This window comes from Ambystoma mexicanum, chromosome 2q (assembly GCF_040938575.1).
Source record: "Ambystoma mexicanum isolate Mex_15411 chromosome 2q, UKY_AmexF1_1, whole genome shotgun sequence".
NCBI classification, from domain to species: Eukaryota; Metazoa; Chordata; class Amphibia; order Caudata; family Ambystomatidae; genus Ambystoma; species Ambystoma mexicanum.
In genome coordinates, this window is record NC_090924.1 from 242102564 (window position 1) to 242123034 (window position 20471).

Consider the following 20471-nt stretch of genomic DNA (forward strand, 5'->3'; position numbering starts at 1 on the left):
AGCCATCTGGACGTTCCTGGCGGAGATGAATTAGTCCACTTCATCAGTATACGCCATCTAGCTACTATCATACAGGTCGCCAGTAGTTTACGGTTACACTTCGGCACCCCCGGAGACCATCCAAACATTCTACACACTAGTGTACACGGGATTGTGCGCCCACAACATTTCTGACATTATCTGCATTACATTCCCTCAAAAGTGTCTTAACTTTACACACGCCCATAACATGCGAGTGATGTCTGCGGGCTCTGTGGAACATCTCGAGCACCTGGCCGACTTGGAGGCATCGTATTTCTCGACCCGTGCTGGGGTGATATAAGCCCTATGAAGTGTTTCGAGTTGTATTAATTGCAACCTGGAGTTAAGGGCTCCTGTGTGGGTAACTAAGCACAACACCTTCCGTTGTTTGGTACTAAATGACTCCCCAGTGTCCTCCTCCCACCTACTTTTGTATTTAGGGGTTTCGCAATGTGTGTCTGCCTGCATAATTTTGTATATAGATGATAGTACCCCCCTACAGCCTATGGAATTCTTGATATAGTGTAGGAGCGGTGTGCTTTCTGGCATGGCGGGGAAGGCTAGGTACCACTCTCTAAACGCTGCTTTCATCCTGAGATACTGGAGTCTACGCTGGAGCCCTCTCCCCATCCTATCGATAAATAGCTCTTGTGACACGAACATGCCAGCCGGGTATAAATCCTCCATCTGCTCAGTATCCGCCCCTCCCCAATCCTGTGCCAGGGACACGTCACAAGTTGGCTGTAGGACCTCTATATGCCATAATGAAAGGCCAGGGTCAAAGGGATGTCCCACCCTGAGTCTTTTCAAGGCCCTCCTCCATGCATGCACCGTACAAGCCACCGGGTCAATCCCACACTTGTCCGCTATCTTGCCCAAGATTAATACCCCCTGTAGGGAGTGCGGCTACACAGACCTCTGTTCTTTACGCACATGGGGTAAGCACTGCGCACCCGGCATCCAGTATTGGGTGAACGATAGTTGGGCCGCCAGGAAGTACGCTTTAATGTCTGGTGCACTTATCCCCCTTTCCTCCCATGGTTGTGATAACCTTACCAACTTATGCAACAAGCTTTTGGGTACCATGCCAAGTTGACTAGTTGGGTGTGCAGCATGTGAAAGAATTTCACCCCTGGCCACACCGCTATGTTTTGAAACATGTAGAGGAGATTAGGCACTACTTCCATTTTGGCCACAGCTACCCTACTCGTAAGCGTGAACGGGAGCCTGCACCATTTGTCTACATTTTTCGTTAGGATCTGCAAGTATTCCATGCGATTGTCTCTGAGTAGTGATTGGACCTCTCTACTGACCTAGATTCCCAGATATGGGATGACCGACTCTTCCCACACAAACCCTTAGGTGTTAGGCGGGCGTGTGGTAGTTGCATTGAGAGGGAACAGCATGGACTTGGAACGGTTCAGTCAGAGTCCGGAGGCTACTCTAAACTTTGCTATTTCTTGCGTCGGGGGGGCCAGGTTGACCCCTGGGTTTTTGAGGTACATAATGGCATCGTCAGCGTACGAGAAGAGTTTGTTCGACCCCCCCCATAGGCAGGCCCCTATGCCCATGGTACTTCCGCAGTCTGCATGCTAATACCTCAATTGGTATGGCAAATATTAGGGGGGGAGAGGAGGCACCCTTGCCTGGTTCCCCTCCCCAGTCTAAACAGGTCTGACTGCAAACTCCATATGCTAATCCTGTTGCCCGAGGCTGAGTATAGTAGTCTTACCACCCTTAGGAAGTAAGCTCGGATCCCCACCTGGGACAAGACCTCAAACAGGTAGTCCCATTCGACCGAATCAAATGCTTTTTCCATGTCCAGCAGCGCTGCAATCGCCTGCCTGGAAGGGTCTATCTGGGCTAGAATCGCAAAGAGTCTCCTCAGGTTCAGCGAGGTAGACCTCCCCAGAATGAACCCTGATTGGTATCTGTGAACTATCTGCGTGATGTACGGCAGTAGGCGGTCTGCCAGTATTTTAGCAAAGATTTTTGTATCTAAGTTAAGCAGTGATATCGGACGATATGACGAGCAGTCCAGCGGGTCCTTACCCGGCTTAAGGATTAAGGTTACCACTGCTTCCCTCATAGTAGGTGGAAGTTGTCCCAATGCCATGCCCTCCTCCCAGGCTCCTAACAAGTGAGATGCCACTTCTGGGCCCCACTCTTTATAAAATCCTGCCATTATACCATTGGTTACGGGCGCTTTGGATGATGGGAGTTCCCACACTGTCCTCAGTATATCCTCTACCGTGAGGGGGGCACCAGGGCCTCTGCCGCCTCTTCACTGAGTCTAGGGAGAGCCGCCGCCTCAATATACTCTGTGAGAGCCATTTCCGGGAGAGTGCCTTGCGTGGAGTACAAGGATTCATAGTATCCGCGGAAGACCTCTGCGATCTCGCTGGGTTTCACAACTTTCCCTCCACCCAGTCGATTGCACCGCATTGATTTCTCTGTGACCCCGCTCATGCATTACCAGTGTCACCAAGTGTCTACTGGGCCTTCCCTCCTCCCCATATCTCTGAACCATTGTGGTTGAGTGAAGTACTTCACCTCCTGTTCAGTTAGTTCATGAAATCAATCTATTCCCTCCTTCAGTTTAGCGAGCATGCTCAGCGTGTTCAATCTCCTGCCTCCACCTCCCAATATTTAATATTGAGTTCTGTTTCGGTTAGTTTCCTGCGAATCAGCTTGAGTACCCCCATCTCCGTAAACAGGCATCATCCCCTTAGCACCACAGTGCCTCCCACAGTGTTTTCCTCCCGGTTATCGTACCCAGGTTCTCCTGAAAAGAAATGTTTGATTAAGCTGGGTAGTTCGCTCTTAAAGGCTATGTCTAGCAGCGCTGCAGGTTTAAACCTCCAGCGTGGGCGAGGAGGTGTTTCCTCTAGACGCAAGCACCATGAAACTGGTGAGTGGTCCGAGAGTGTCCTTGGTAATAGTGTGCAGTCGCCCGTGCAGTGTACCAGGTGCGGGCATAACAGAATGTAGTCCAATATGGATGAGGTGTTGTGAGCCGTTGAGTGGTGTGTAAAGCCCTCCACCCCTGGGTGTAGCAGCCTCCAGACGTCCCGCAAATCAAATGTTTCCATGGCGTTCAGCACTGCCTCCGCCACCTTTGATCTCCTTCTCTCCCCTTCTGTTCCATCTATCGGAGGGTCCAGTACCACATTTAAGTCTCCCGCCCACAAGTTGGTGTGTGTGAATTTAAGGCAGAGCCCAAGCAACGTGTTAAAGAATTCAGGGTCATCTACATTTGGCCTGTATATATTAACTAGAGTCAGTGACGTGTTCCCTATCGCACCAGACACAATTACATACCGCCCTCCTGGGTCTATCACAGTGTCGCTCACCCGAAATCACAGTGACCTGTGGACCAGCGTCATAACTCCTGCCGAGTAGGCTGAGTATGTTGTGTAGAATGTACTGGTTCCCCAGCTCCTGGCCACTCTTTCCTTCCCTTTGCCTTTAAAATGGGTCTCCTGAAGCATGACTATCCTCGCCCCATGTCTTTCGCAGTATTGCATCACTTTCCGCGCTTTTCGTGGGTCATTCAGTCCTTTCACATTCCAAATGATTGCCTTATATGCCATTTTCTGGGGTGCGGGCTGAATAGAAAGGCTAAGCTACTCCATTTGCCTATACCTTCTGCTGAGGAGCTTGTGATCCAAATGAGACGACGTGACCCATTTTGCATTAACCCAAATTCCCTCAACTCCCACCCTACCCCAAACAATCCCCAAGACACCCCCGACCCACCCAGCCCTCCCCAGCTAGCAGTGGCCCCTTCCCCTCCCTGACAACACCCCAACAATAATGTCTGCATGAGCAACAGCCCGGGGGTACCGGACACGTCACCCAAGTGGCCCCTCGTTCTCCCGATGTTGAGAGGAGGACGGGCTACTCATTCCTTTTACTGATACACCGCTGGGCTGACTCATTACATGTCTGTTGCCAATGTTTCTATGCCCATCGGACCAGTGGCAGTGTAGCAAGCTCAGTCAACCTGTCTGACACTTGCCGGGAATAGATCCAGCACACATTTAATAAATCACCACATATGATCTGTACATAAGAGAGCACCCAATTTGCATGTTACACATATGCTATTTTTAAACCACATGAAAAATAAAAAATTGTGTAACCGGGCTATTGCCATAACCTCTTTCCTGCCTGTAGTTGCCGGGGATATACACTACTTAAGGCATAACAAAACTCATACATTGACTCTTTGCATTTAGTTTTTTGCACAGTGTGGGTTAGTACAAATAGTGACTTAGAATGTGGTCGTGATGACCCAACATCTGTCTAGTTGATACTAAAGGGTGTTTCTGGCACGTAGTAGGTGGCTGGTATTCTAGGGCCGTCTTCAGGACTGTTGAAGTGGACAGAGTGGTGTCACTGATGTGCCCCGAAGTTGGAACATCTAAAGGTAAGAAGGTTAAAATTAGAACGTGGGTGTATCTCTACAGGGACAATGGTGCCTGAGAAGTGTGCTGTACATGATCCTACCTGAGCCATTGCTTTCCAGTGTCACAGGTGTGGAGAAGAATTATCCAGTTCTTCACTTAAGGAGCCTTCTGTGCGCCTTGTATTATTGGATCCTGTATGACTAGGGTCTGGGCTTCAGCTAAATAGCTGTAGGGGAAGATAATAATTATCTGGTTGTGTTGTCAACAACTTCTGTACACATAAATTGCGTGCATGAACAGCCATTTCTGGCGGTGGTGGTGAAAATCTACTCGTGCCCATAGTGTAACTCTGTCGAGTGAACTCAAAAATAGCCTATTTCTGAAAAAACGCCATTTTGGCAGTGGTAGTGAACAGTTGCATTGGATCTGATACTCTGATCAGCTCAGAGCTATGTCCATGCTCGGTAGGTACATCACAAATTTGGTGTGTGTGACTAAACACTGAGTTGCAGCTAAGTCTTGGATCAGTTATAAACAGCCTTGGTGCAAGGAGTGCTCCCTCTTGTGCCGGCTTAGCGTCTATGGCATGTGGGAGGGAGACCGCTCTGATGCGGCGGGCTTACCTGCGTCAGGTCATAGCTGTTGCTGGCCGTGTCTGTGGCGGTGGCTGTAGATGCGTGTAGGCTACTTGTGGGTGCGTCGGTCGTATCTACGCGACCGTGAATCATGTGCGCATGCGCGCGCGATTAGTATCGCTGTCTTATGAGATCCAGGGAAGTAGTGTCTCAGACTGCGCTCGCCTGATGTTTTGAGGGTGCCGGACACGTATCTCCTATTCTCACAATGCGGGGACTAGGGGTACTGGTACCCACTGGCTAGTCACCTCAATGCAGTGCTATGGGTATGCGTCAGGCACCAGTGTGTAAATTGAGTGGGGTGTGGCAGAGGATCATTACATTCAATTTGGTAGTCGCTGCTTACAATTAATGTGCGACTGGCAGTTAACATTCCTTTCACCATTGTATTCATTGTTACATCGGAGATCAAGGACAAATCTTTGTTTGATAACATTTGACACTGAGTGCTTACTGCTAAACCAACAGAAAGACTGAAAAACAACCAAAAACACAGGTAACGCTCCATTAGTGGTTTTGTTTCGCATTGGGGTCTACTTTCAGAAAAACAGATTCCACTCAATGGACACATTTAAACCGTTTTTTACCCTATCTAAATGGTGTATGCATTTTTGCTCTAATTTTCTCAATTCTAAATCCCTGTCTCCCCCTCTAGCTTTTGCATCGATGGTTTGGATAACACACCATCTCAATTCTGTGTGTTTGTGTTTCTTTAGGACGAAGTGGGCCACCATTGGTTTGTCCTCTATTTTGTTTTTGAGGCAGGACCTATGCTCGCAAATCCTTTGCCTCACTTCGCGTTTGCTTTTACCTATATATAATAGATTGCACGGGCATTTGATCATGTAAATGCTCCATTTAGTCAGACAATTTGAGAAAGTTCTGTGACTGTGTGCTGAATTTACTTACCTCTTTGTGCTAGTGTAATTTACAAGTGTGTCTTTAAATAAATAATTATATACTTTTACACCAAAGCTCTGGTCAGTGTTTGCTTGTGCTACTGTATCTCTGTACCTATTATGTATACTCTATATACTGCCTAACTCATCTTGAGGGAAGTCTGACTGCTCAGCCACAGCTACCAAGTAAATCTGTGTGGTACAGACTGCTACCAAGTGGGTTTACTGCCAAACACCTGTAGTCTTAAATCTTTTGCAGTGGTGGAAGAAGCACTAAATGAGGAGTATAGCAACGAAAAAGAAGCATCCTTCCTCACACCAGCACACCCAAGGTTGCTAGCCTTTTGTGCATTACCAAAAGTGCATAAGGGGGTAACACCGATACCAGGCAGGCCCATAGTGTCGGGTATAAACTCAATTCTGGAACCCCTCTCACAATATGTGGATAGATTTCTACGCAACAGGATTCCAAAGATGACATCATATGTTTCATAAGGATTCAACAGCAATATTGAATCTAACGACTCTAACCTTTGACCAAACCACCCAATGGCTGGTCACGATGGACATCAAGGCCCTTTACACCAATATCCCCCAAGTTGAAACGGTGAGAAGAATTCTGATCAACGATCCAAAAATAGCAGGAGGACATGCAGGCTTCATTACTGAACTTGCAGAAATAGCCCTTACCAGGAATTTCTTTATTCTTGAGAAAACATTCTTCCAGCGGATCTCCGGAACAGCAATGGGCGCAACATTTGCGCCTAGTCTAGCAAATCTCTATGTCGAACATTTTGAAAATGAATTTACCTATGCCAACACAAATCCCTTTCTGGATAAGATAAAGATATGGAAAAGATATATCAACGGCGTCCTTATGATATTCCAAGGGACAAAAGAAGAACTTATAGCCTTCCACCAGTGGTTGAACAACTGCAATATACATTTCAAATTTACCATTGATGCAAATAGGACAGAGGCACATTTTTTGGACCTCCATATTACCACCCAAGGAGACGAATTAGGGGCTCGAGTCTATAAAAAAGACACTGACAGAAATTCACTCCTGCGGTATAACAGCTACCACCCTAAAGCCCTGAAGGACAACCTCCCTTTTGGCCAATGCCTTCGGTACCGCAGAACATGCACAAGACTAGAAGACTTCAAAGAGCAATCCGGAGCACTAAAAAAACAGCTGAGAGAAAGAGGTTATCCAAAGAAAATTGTCAATGATACATGCAAACGGGCCAGAAACATACCAAGGGAAATCACACTCCAGCAACATAAAAAAGACTCAAAAAGAGAAGAGATAACTGCTGTAATGAGCTATTCCCCGATGTTCAATACCATCAAAAAAGAAATCAAGAAATTGTGGCCCATTCTGAACACAGGCTCAAGTACCTTGGCCCAACCGTCCTTTGCTATCAAAAGACGCAGAAACTTAAGAGAAAGTCTTGTACATACACTAAAAGAATGAGACGACAATGAAGAAAACACAATCTGGGAGTAGAAAAACCCACGGGACATACACTGTGTGGGGGCTGCTCCATGTGTGCACAAACCTTAAGGAGCAAAACCATTGAGATAGGATGGCACACACCCTGGCAACAAAGAAATCTAACCAATTGCAAATCTAAAGGGGTGGTCTATCTTATCACATGTCCCTGTACCCTCCGATATGTGGGCATGACAACGAGGGAGGTGAAGAAGAGACTCTTCGAACATAAATCATGTATCCGCACCAAAAAACTAACGGCCCCTCTGGTGAGTCATTTCGTCCAAGAAAGGCATACTCAGGATGATTTCACATGGACAATCCTTGAAAAACGAACACCCCCAAGAACGGGTGGGGATTTTGGACAAATGCTTCTGAAACGAGAACAACTCTGGATTTTCAGACTAGACACAGTAAAAAAAATAAATCGGTTGAACGTGGAACAACCTCGCCCTAATGAAATGAACATCTTCAATAGATGAAGAAAAGGAAAAAAGGAGAAAAATGAGGACTAGACTACGTTACAGAGAATAACAAACATGTTATAACAACGAATCATGGAGGAACATGACACCAAAACATGAATATGAACAATGGTTTTGGTCAATGTTGTGTGTACACCTTTTTCCCCACGCTGAATAGTGCATATATGATACGGGCCACCCAGACTGCAAAATAAGAACTCCCCCAAAATCTACTCTAGACCAGCACTGATTACGAGGGGAGAATATAACAATTATATAGTGTGGCCAATGTCCTAATGAATTAATATATGTCACGTTACGATCTCATAGCACAAAAAGGTGCTGAAATATTGCTGTCAAATATCACAAATTTCCACGCAAAAAAACACAATAAGCGTTAGCCCCAGGAGGCTTGCCACCACTATACACAGTGCCAGACACACATAGTATCCCATAGGAGCCAATACGCTCAAAGATGGCTGCCTCATGCAACCAGGGACAGCAGCAGCAAAGACGGACTATATAAAGCCATCTCCGTTGCCAGGCAATCGTTGGTTGACACTCAGAGCGAGAGCCCTGGCATCCCACGGCCTGACGAGAGCAGAGGCCATCCGAACAATCCGTTAAGCGACTTGCTCTTACGGCATGCACATCAGAATGTGATTTCTAAAAAAAATGCTTTGTACAAGTGGAAGTGTACTCGCGATCGCGAGCCGCGGCCAGCACAGCAGGTTGCCGCGCTGTCATGCCTACCTCTCCGCCCTCTCCGTCCTCTCCAGCTGGCTCTGTTGTGAAACCAAAAAATTCCTGTTTTCCGGCATCCTCAACCTTGAGAACGGCTAGACCGTTCTACACTCAATGGAAGTTATCTGGGAGGTGCTAATCCAAATGCATGGATCACATGACCAACGCGATGACGTTACGTTAACGTGTGTCCTACGCACGTTAGCTGACTCCATTTAACGAAGCGGAAGTCTTGCAACCACGCTTATGATCGTTTGTTGTTCATTTCGCGTTCCGGAGCTTACTTCTGCCTTTCGCAGATGTTTTTTTCTATTTCCTAAGATACGGTTGCCATCCCGCGTTCCGACGCGGTTCTCTACTCCTCATTCAACCGGAGTCCCACCATTCACCCGCAACATCTTCCTGCTATTTCTATTAGAAGCTTACTGCATTGTTGCTCCACACCGCAGCTTCCTATTGCTGTATAGAGACTTCGGCTGTCTACCCGGCAGCATCAACACCCTGCAGATTACGGCTCTGCCTCATCTATCAAGATTCTGCGTTCATCGAACTTCTACTGTATTAAGGACTTTTACCTCCTAGATCAACATTCTAATACTCTCCTTCTACACGTGCACTGGACTCTGGACGCTTTCCTGTGTGTGCACCAACCCGTCTCTAGTGCGGCCCTCGTTCTGCTCGGGTTAGATCCCTCACTACACTTTCCTTGCCGTTGTTTCCTTGGATTCTTCGGACTTCTTGAGACTTCCTTGGCTACACACCCAGGTTTCCGTGGCTACACCTCCAGGTTAGTGTGTTCAACATAGGTTCTTATTGTCCTTCAATTCCAATCATCATTCAAAATTCGTTCCTCTTTATCAACAGCCTGGTGAATCTTGGTCCACTCACGCCCTTCCCACTAATAGCTCTATCTGACTGTGGATTCTACTAGTCAGAGAGTGACATTAGTTAGAAGGTTCTCTTTTGATACACTACGCCCTACCTCTGACATCTTCCAGTGGAAGAAGACTTCGAGTGTATCCTTTATTGCTACCAGTCTGTATCCTTTTACGAGAACCTCTGAATTATTCTCCTGTATCCATTGTGTTTCAATTCTTAACACGCGCTCGCAATCGAGAGTTTTCATTCCACTGAACCCGGCAACCACCTGCAATGACACGGGCAGGTCTGCCCTTCTCTAGCCAACACCCGTGCCTCATGCGGATGTTTTATGCAAATAAGAAAATGCTCACGATCGCGAGCCGAGGCAAGCACAGAAGACTGCCGCACTAGCGATCGAGAACATTAAGTGACCTCACCTAGCACTGTTCCTGTGGTTACACGGGCAGCTCTGCTCACAGCAGGCGCCCAAAGACAACTAGCGTGTCACGACCTTTGGGACACGCCCCACACTGCACGGCCCACATGGCGCCATGCTTCCACCAGGGTGTATATATATGCAGACTATTGGCCATCCATCACAAGGCCACAGCCACGCATATTGAAAGAGGCACTTAACATAATGAACAGAGATAACCTTTTCATGAACCTTTTTGTGTACCTAGCAGTGGCGAAGCACATATATTGACACATTACTATATTGTGTCTTACAGGATACCAAAGATGGAACCTTCCAGCCGTCCATAATAGCAACACGGCTAACAGCATCTGACCAGCAGAGCTGCACGGAAGGTAACAATCGATTTTGGGGAAAAACCCTTGTTTTGGGTTAAACAGATTGATGTCCCCCTTTTCGCCAATATAAAATACTGTCTATAAAAAATGTGTTATTTATTAATTAAATTAGTCTAACTCACCAGTAATTTAGCCATGTGATTATCTAAATAGTATATCCTCACGAAAAGAAAAAACCTATTCTGGTTTTCTTTTCTTTCCTCAGGTAGATGGGATGATGGTTTCTCAGATCCCATCCTTTTCACATCCTTTTCCTGATCATATCAAGACAGGCCCACAAATCACGGTCCTGAAGATGATAAATAATAATCATCGAAACCGGTCGACCTCTTTTTAAAAACCAAGGATATCCCAAGAAATCAATCGGAATACCCCTCTGATAAAAGACCAAAATATCTTGTTGTGGAGGAAGTATTCCCCCAGTAAAACCGTTGTATTATGGACTCCTGTACTAAAAACCAATCCAAGTGGCAAAGCACTAAATGAAATATATCACAAAGGCAATACTGGACAACAATCCTGAAAGAAGCCAGATCAAAACAAAAAAAAAAAACACCTGAAAGCAGAACGTAACAACGGATGGGTCTACAAAAATCCCCTTTTTACCTTTGTTTTATCTAGCAATTACAAGAGCGATCCAATACTTGGGGGTCCACACACTTCTTACGAAGGTCAATAAAAGAAAAAAGGTCCCATGACCTGTGAAACAGTTCCTCTCTGAAATGTGGCCCCAAGCCCCACCAAGACACTAATCTCCGTCCCTACTCTCAAATGGGCAGAAGATCCGTGCACCCTACTCCTAAGGATAGCAGCCCACATATGTTATGAGGGCTACTCTAGAAGAAAAGATATTCTGAGGCCACACATTAAATGGTATCTGAATAATCACCAGTTCCCACGCTGAAAAAGTGGACCCCACAAAGTAATCTTGTGCGTTAAAAAAAAAAGAGTGGATAGCAAAGGACCTCCAGTGACCAGGTCTACCGAAGATATACACGTTTCTTTGCTCATACAGGCACACCCACACACAGCAACTTAAGTAAGCCCTGTGGCTTTATTGCTTGGTGTCTTGATCTAAGTGGGACTTCCTCTGTACCAGAGTTGGTTAGCCCTGGAAGTTGAACACAACCAGGTAGAGAGAGCATAACAGACTCACAAGTCTGGCAGGAAGAAACTTAAGAAGGACACACTTGGTTCCAGTGCAGGCCTTCCTATCACTGACACCTTAATCAGTGCACCCACCAAAGAGACTCTCGCTAACATCCCCTTTGTCGTTGCTTCCCCTGACTTATGGACACTACATATGGTCGCTCTGCTCTCTCCCCACTCTTCCTCACACATCAATGGTGGCACCCGCTGGGAGGTCCTGCTTCCCCTCTCCTCGACTTCCAAGGTCATCATAAATGTCTATCGAAATGGTACCATCTTGGTACAAGGGCCTCAACCCAACCTCCTCCTTTTTGATAGGCTCCTCCCTCATCATCTTATCAACTTCCCACCTTTCTCCTCACTGGCTCCCTTGCCAACTGCACCTATGGCCTCCCTGCCTGCTAGGCATACCTTGGCTACCATGCCTCTCCCTGGTCACATCGCCTCTCTTTACTGTGGCTCCTTTGACGTCTTCTACTATCCTGGCTCTCTTGCCCACACTCTCTGTACTGACAACCTTGCCAGCCTATCCCACGCTGGTGCCCTTGCCACTCACTGCTGATGAATCTGGGGCTCCCTTGCTCCTTGTGGCCCCTCCTCCACTGGCTCCCTTGCCATCTACCACTGTCCCGGCTCCCTTGCCTGCACTCCCCTCTGCCCCTCTGCCTTCTCTTGCCTCCATCTCTCTGGCACCCTCGCCTCATACGGGTGGGGGGGGACCTCTCCGTCCCCGATAAGTCTTTCAAAAATGGCAATCTGTTCGATGTTGCCACGTTTAACTCTCGCTCTGCAGTCAAGCACTCCTCTGACATCTGCCACCTCCTTGAACACCTGGACCTTGATGTTCTTGCTCTCACTGAGACCTGGTTTAAGGACAGCTCTGTCACATATTTTGATACACTTCTCCCTGAAGGCTACAAGATCCTCTCTGGTTGGGTAAAGGCACCAGACAGGGGTGCCCGCTATCTCCCATGCTGTTCAGACTGGCACTCGAGCCACTTGCGACCTTCCTCAGGAAGGATTTTTGTCCAGCTAGTATACCAGAAGGAGGCGACATCAATGTGGTATCTCTGTACGCGGATGACATGCTGCTATATGTGCTGAACCCCGGGGACAACTTTGCAAAGCTGTCGGTTATCAGCATGGAGAAATCAAGCTTGTTCCCGCTGGCTGGCCTAGCCAGGTTAGAACGCGAGCATCTGCCGCACTTGGGGCTAAAGTGGGAGGTAGATACTTTCCGATACCTGGGGGTAAACATATACCAAACACCAAAGAAAGAACACGAAGCAAACACATTGAAGGCGCTACATGGGGTTGAGAAATCAATCGCATTCTGGCAGAAACTCCCACTGTCTGTGATGGGCCGAGTGGTGCTCCATAAGAAGGTTACCACGACTATTGTATAATTTTATAAATGTACCCTACAAGATCCCTGGAGGTTTATTTTCTTGCAAACTAGACTCAACAGTGCAGGGGTTTATCTGGGAGGGAAAAGGTGCCGAATTTCACTAGACATGCTGCACAGGGACTACAGGGACAGGGGCATCAGGGCACCATACTTCAAGGTGTACTACTTATCTGGACAGCTGCAGTTTGTTTTGGACTGGCGGATTAGGAGTCGCTAGACACAAGGCTACTCTGGGCGGGGGTCCAGCCATACTACTTAAAGGAGGTACTATGGGTAGAGACGGGTGGCCTGGAAAAGGATCAGGGCTGGCCGCACTGGGAGGAACACTGGCACAGAATGTGGAAATTAGTGGGACAACAGGACCGTACTCCGAGAATATACCCCTAGTTACGGCCTGTAGTAGGACGGGAGAGGAGGCCCAAGTCATTAGGCAACACTGGGATCCATGCGGGATAATCACACTGGGGGACATGATCCAGGACGGGGTATTACAGAGCCTGCATGACTTGACAGAACAGTACGGCATCTCGGGAGGGCAGTTCCTGGCATACCACAGGGTGACTAGGCTGGTAGCAAGCAGGTGTCCGACAGTGAAGAATGCAATAGTGGGAGACGCTATGTTGGACACTATGTATGACTTGGCGGAGGGCGGCCATGTCATCACCAGGCACTACGAATTCATACGGGGCGCACTGAGCAAACCAAAGCTCTGCGCAAGGGCCTAGTGGGAAAGAGATGTTGGGCGCATCTTTACAGACGGTGAATGGGCTAGAGGTAAGATCTACACAAGGAGATTTAAGCTAACACAATTACAGGTTAACCACAGAGCATATATGACACTGCACGCCATCTCACAATTCCCAGGAACGGGGACACAGACATGCCCGAGGTACAAGTCCGATAAAGCAGACGTACTGCATATGTTCTGGCAGTGCCCGGTGGTTGATACATTTTGGCACGGCATAGCAGAAAGAGTCCGGCTGGTGGGAATAGGCATGCATGAATGGCCACCAGAAGCAGGCTTGCTGGGACTGCTCAAGCGCGGGCACATAGAAACTCACATAGATAAGATGAAAGACCTATTTGCCTCCTGGCCAAACGTTGGATCGCCATGGAATGGAAAACAGCAGAGGGACCCTGGGTGGAGACATGGTGGGAGGATCGGAAAAAGTGGGCGGAGGCAGCAACAGTGGTATGGCACAGAGCAGCACGGAGGGGGCAGCAGGAGGTCAGTGACAACATAACTGCGTGGAACGCACTCGTACAAAGGATGTTGTGCGCTCAGATGACCTGCCCCCATGAGACATAAGCAGCAGCAGTCTTAACAAACATAAAGAGGGTGAAGGCCGAAGCAGAGTCGCCCAGCAGGAGGAAGTAGAGGGGTAATGAGTAAGCGGGTGGGAGGGGGGGCAGGGGAAGCGTGCACAGTTAGTTTGTTTCTCGTTGGGGTTGGGCAGGAGGGGGCACAGTACTGCACAAAAGGTCCGGAGAAGGAACACGGATCCGGAAAAGTCTTGAGACAAACAATGAGGACTTGGGACAAACCGATAAATGGGACTGAACAGCAATGTGTATGTATGACAGCGATTTTCTCTGCCATGCTGAGCAGACTGTCGTTTGGTTGTATTGTTAAAATGCTAAAAAAAAAAACTAAAAAAAATAAGACTTTCTGGGGCCAGTGCCGGTACTATCTACATCGCTCTCTTCCTAAATACTCTCCTTCAAGAGCCCCGTGCTCAGCCTCCTCCAACTCTATGCGAGTGAGCTGTTTTTGCAAACAGAGATTTAGAGTAGATCCTTATCCTCTGCAGGTGCCTCCCTCTGGAACAACCTCCCTGCCTCTCTCCGTATAGAGCCAGACCTCCTAAATTCCGGAATCTCCTCAAGACCTTCCTCTTCTTCTCTCCCTCTCCCCTGCTAACCTCATTTATTTTCTCTCCTGCTTCCCCTCCTTCCTTCTCTTCCCACCTTGCTCAGTTCGCTAACTTGTCACCTCGTGCACCTCCAGAGCTTCAAAGGGCCCAGGCTCCCTCTCCAGTGCTGCACTTGCCTCTGGCCCACTGCACTCTGCTTGGCACTACTGCACTTGGAATACGCTCAATGAGAGGGGAAACCACTCTGCACTTAACTCAGGCCCTTGCTGGACTGGTCGCACTTGCCCCCCCTCCTGTCTGCGCACTTGCCCGACTGTGAACGTACTAGGCCTAGCAAGTTTGTTCGGTCCTGCCCCCTCTCTGTCTTCCCTCCCTTGCTTGGTTGTACCTGAAATACTTGAGCATAGGCGTATTAGTGACGACCAACCACCAATCAATCTGAAGTATGATCAGGCCTTGTACGGTAGTTTTTTATTCTGTATGCCCCCCTTTCCCTCCCCACTCTTTGTCATGCACTTGCAGTATATGACAAGTCGATAGGCATAGTACGGTAGTTTATTGATTGTATGCTCTTCTCCCTCCCTTCTCTCATTAATTCCTGTCATGCGCTTGCACTAGTTGAAATGCATCTGGCCTAGTATGCTAATGATATTGATATTTTCTTTGTATCGCGCTCGTACATAAGTGTTTTTTTGTTAAGATCATTCTGAATCTTCAAGGCCTACGAATGACAACTGTAGTCCCTTCCCGCCTTGAAGTGCTTTGAAATACTTCACTTGTGTTTAAGTGCTTTACAAATAAACAATTACAATAAGAAGGAGAGTGTTGCACGACGGTCACAGCACTTTGACCTCAGTGCTGGAGATAGTGTTAGTCAAGAACTGACCCCCCAACCCTCCTCAGAAGAGGACGCTGTTGTACGAGCCACGCCCATGGACCATAGTAGAGAATGAACATGGAATGGTTACAGCAGCACGAGAAAATGAAGTTGTGATATGCATCCCATTTCCGGAAAGTACCACCCCGAATGTGACAGGAAGCTGCTGGGCTGATGTAAGAAAGTGGAGCAAACAGAGAATGAGGAAACAACAGGTCATGGAGTTGGCTGCCCAGAGTCAGAAGGAACCCCAACCATCGACCAGCACTCCCAAATGAGAATAATCACCAGCTGAGAGTCCTCCTCGGTGAGTAGAGAGCAAGCATCCCACTACTCCCTACAAGAGAGTGTCCTCAGCCATCAACGAGACTCTGGTTTTGTCCTATATGGTGTATTTCGACAAACTGAGTTAAAGAGACGCTGATGTCCATGGGATGAAGTTTTTCATTTAAAGTTTGGAAGGGGTGTGGTGTTGTCAAGGCAACCACAAACATCAGGACGCTGGGCCCTGACGTGGTGTATTGAGGAGGAGAAGGGAAAATAAAGTCTCAAGCGCCGGAAACAGAAAAGCAGTGCGAGCAATCAAGAGACCTGTGTGGTGTGTGTTATTTCACTCCAGTGCTGATCCCTGTGCATGCTTCAATGAGCCACAACACACCGGCTGCCTTTTGAGTTGCCAGGCGGGTGAAAAAAGTAGATTTTGTTTTTGCGGGTGAGAGCTCTATTGATGTCTATAGACGGACAAAGGAATTGCCGGGTGAGTGAGGTAACTCTATTGCTGGGTGTTACCAGACAAAAGCAGGTTAACAGGTGTGGAATCTTATGCCAAGTCCTACTCTTCCCTGTCACAGTACTTACACCCACTATGTATATACGTCTCAACTCAGTCATTTTTGGCGGGTGACCCCCACCATAGTCAGTGTGGTGTGTCACCCCTTTTGAGAGAACGAGTCCCTCCCAGTGCTCGTACTAATGTCACATGTCTGTGACCATGTGACTTACTGAATAAAAGGGAACTAGCCATTTCCAGCTCGTCAGTTGATGCCAACTGACTCCTGCCTGCCGTGTGTTATTGCTGCAGCGCGATGCTGGAGTTGCGTAGCAGGCAGAGGGTCAGCCTGCAGGGCCCTCCACCATGACAGTGCCCTTGCTGGGCAACACTGTCCCCCACACTGGTATTCCGCAGAGCCCCTGCCGGGCAACTCTGCAACTGTGCCCTGGAGCCCCTGCTGGGCAACTCATGTTCCGACGGCCTGGGTACCCCCAGGCCATGGCCTGGGTCCGTGTGATCACGCCCTATCAGGGTGACCCCTTGCAACTGTGTGTGGTGGGTGCTCCCAACACACCACGGGATGACTGGAGGTGAGCCCGCTGGGGGCGCCCATAACGGTGTCCTGGACCCTGTGCGCAGGACACTACAGTCAGATCCCTCATCCACCAATCCTGGTGCCCGTCCATAGGCGTCAATGGAGATCCCACTCGCAAAAGCATACCTCTAAATGTACACGCTTTTGACGGGTGTCACCTGCCATCGAATCACCCCACTCACCCGCTAAGCTCTAACTGTTCAAGCAGTTCTATGGTCTTTCATCCACCAAAAAGGGAATTAAAAGGTTGAGCGGTATGCAAAAGAAACCTTTTCTGTTTGCACCAGCATTTTCATTTGAAAAGGTTGAAATGTATGCACGCCCCTTCCTGGTGAATATGCCAACTCTCACGATGTACGCGGGAGGTTCGCGTTTTTTCTATCAGAAATGTTGCTATTTTTTTTTTACTTTCCCCCTTCTAAAATAATTCTAACCCAAATGCAATCCAATGGAAACATCTCGCTCCCAGGTGTCCCAAAATGTTAATGTATGCTGATGAGGGATCGATCTGTCAGTGGGTAAGCAACACGATTAGTGGCTTTCGACGTGAGGCTGTGACCAGAAAGGAAAATGAAAGGAATGGGGTTGGAGAAGTGTTATATGTATATTGTTGATGCTTCCTTGCATTCCGTTCCTACCAGAACGGAGAATGCTCATTCCCCCTCGTTCCACCACGGAACGTTTCGGTCATTCCCTCCCTGGCTGCTCCAACCTCCGGGGGCCGTAAAATAAAGCTCCTTCTTACCTCTATTAGTGTCGCAGTTTATTACAATTGGCGACAAGGTTTCCCCTTCTTTGACACCCGGCCCCCGGAGCTCCACTGCCGGTGCCCCAGCCTTCCTCTGGCGACAGCGACGGCCCGGCGGTTCTTTTCCTCTCCCGCCGCTGCCTCCACCATCCCATTCTTGCCATCTGTGGGGAGGGGGCCCATCCAGCAGGCCACCCGGCTGACAACAGGTACCGGATCGTCAGAAAAAGGTACCATTTCAAATTCTTTGTTACATAAATAGACGTATGCCACCAGCGTTGTAGTGCATTTTTTGAGCACTATCCAACGGCCGTTCGAGGAAAGGACCTCGCGACGTGCCCTGCATGTGGTCATTTTGTCTAGGCCAGCCGCAGTTTTCGTGTCCCGGCGACCGCCACAAGGCCGCACATCACAACGCCCCCGCAGGCCGCAGGAGGCACTACATAAACTTATCAGCTGTTCCCAGTCACCGCCTCAAGGCCGCGTCACACAGCGCCCTCACAGGTGCTAGGAGCACAGGATTTTTTTTTTCTTTTTCCTTCTGGAAAAGCACACAAGATGTTTTCGGCAACCAAAAAAAGTCCACGCACCTAAACGCCCCCATCTCAAAAAGCAGTGAACCTCACACTCAGCTAAGTGCAAAACATTGTACTCTATTACAAACTGTGCAAAACAATGTGCCCTAGATACACTCATCACCTCAAACATGCAGAACGTGCTGCACCCCACCAAATTTCTTCCTTGCCCCGGAACCCCAACCTGCCCCTGGGAGCAATGGCTGGACAGCTTCCAAATATACCTCAGGGCAATTGGCGGAAGTAAATTTAATGATGACCTTAAGGAAGCGACCCTCCTAAACTGTTTAGGAACCGAAGGCCTCAGGATATTCAGGGCGCTCCCAGAGCCAGACGGCGCAATTGGAGATGGCACCCGGAAGTTCGACATGGCATTACTAAAGCTCACCAAGCACTTCGGCAGCAAGATAAATGTAGTACTAGAAAGATATAAATTCTTTTCTCGGAAACAAACTAAAGGTGAACCTGTCGACGCATACTTAGCCTCCCTCAGAGTACTCATGTCTACGTGCGAATTTACAGGTGTCAGTGATGAGTACTTGAGAGACCAGCTAGTCCTCAATGTAGCAGACCCTTGCATACAGCAAAAACTATGGCAAACAAAGAATCCCTTGCTGGACCAAGCCACTGAGATAGTGAGAAGCATGGAATTTGGGGACCGTTGTATGAAAGAGAGGCAGGGTCTGAAGGAGGGTGCTGGAGTGGAAGTGAAATACGTGGAAGGCAGTTCTGACTACGACCATGATGGGGCATTAGTAGCAGCAGTAAAAAATCCCCCCCAAAGTATCAGGAGAAGTTCTAGGAGGGGGGGAACATCAGTGTACGATAATCAAAATCCCACGAGTTGTCAAAAGTGTGGATGGTATAAACGTCATATTCCTGGGAGGACGTGCCCGGCCAATAATGTCGAGTGCTATAAGTGTGGTCAGTTAGGCCACTTTGCTAAACTCTGCCGAAACACCCACGGGAGACCACGTGGACCTGGCAAAGGCAGCAGACAAACCATCAACAGATATGGATCAGTGAAAACAGTAGACTATGAACAAATGTCAGACAGTATGCTATCCGTCAATCAAATGCACCCGCAGGTGCAGATCCTCACAGTCACTTCCTTCCAAGAGGCGAATGGTCCATGGGTTAACATGTGCGTCAATGACATACCCTTGAGAGTGATGGTAGACACCGGATCCCCATATACCATGGTGGATGTCGAAACCTTTGTAAAGGTACTTTCTGGCAAAATTCATGATTTACGAAGCTCCTCAGTGAGAGCCACTGGATATGGAAAGACACACATTGACATCATGGGATACACCTGGGTCAAGCTCAAATTTCGGGACAGACAAACATACTGCAAGTTGTTTGTAGCCAAGAACGGATCCTCCGTAGTAGGATGGGAAGAACAGGCGGCTCTCCAAGTGAGAATCCATCCCGGAGAAGATGTCCCCATACTGAGTGTGCTAAAAAACAATACCGATATCAAAGGCAACTTGGCCGAACAATTTCCCAAAGTGTTCTGCGATAAGATCGGATTGCTCAAAGGCTTCCAGCACAGAGTAATATTAAAAAAAGGTGCTGTCCCTGTGGTCCATCGGGTGCGTGGAGTGCCCTTTGGGACCAAGGCAGCACTCAAAGACGAACTCGCACGCCTATGCAATGAGAACATTATGCAACCCATAGAGAGTTCTGAATGGCTTACCCCCATCGTCCTTGTAAAGAAACCCGACAATTCCATACGCATGTGCGTTGACCTAAGAGACCTAAACAAAAACATATGGGTCGACAGACATCCACTTCCCAATATAACAGAACTTCTTTCAACCATGGAACCGGCAAGTTTTTTTAGCACTTTGGATCTCTCCTCGGCATACCACCAAATTGCCTTAGATGACAATTCGAAGGCCCTCACTTCTTTTGTCACACCTTTGGGAGCTTACATGTTCAACAGAATGCCGTTCGGGCTTGCTTCGGCTGCAGCAGTGTTCAAGAGACTCATGTCACATCTCTTTGGAGGTCTTGACGGAGTACGATGCTTCCAATACGATATTCTCATATCAGCCAGAACCGAGGAAGATCACGATGCCAAACTGATGGGCGTGCTACGGATAATCCAAAGGAGTGGACTCACC

At 48.2% G+C, this 20471-nt stretch overlaps 1 long non-coding RNA gene across 1 annotated transcript in view; it reads right to left on the minus strand.

Annotated features, from left to right (window-relative positions):
• Positions 1-3835: 3835 nt before the first annotated feature.
• LOC138569326 (uncharacterized) overlaps positions 3836-20471 on the minus strand; it is a 29855-nt gene continuing 13219 nt past the window's right edge. The window contains exons 2-3 of the long non-coding RNA XR_011303211.1: positions 4534-4659; positions 3836-4447 (exon numbers count right to left, since the gene is read on the minus strand). This is a non-coding gene — a long non-coding RNA (uncharacterized lncRNA). The remainder of the gene's footprint in view (positions 4448-4533; positions 4660-20471) is intronic.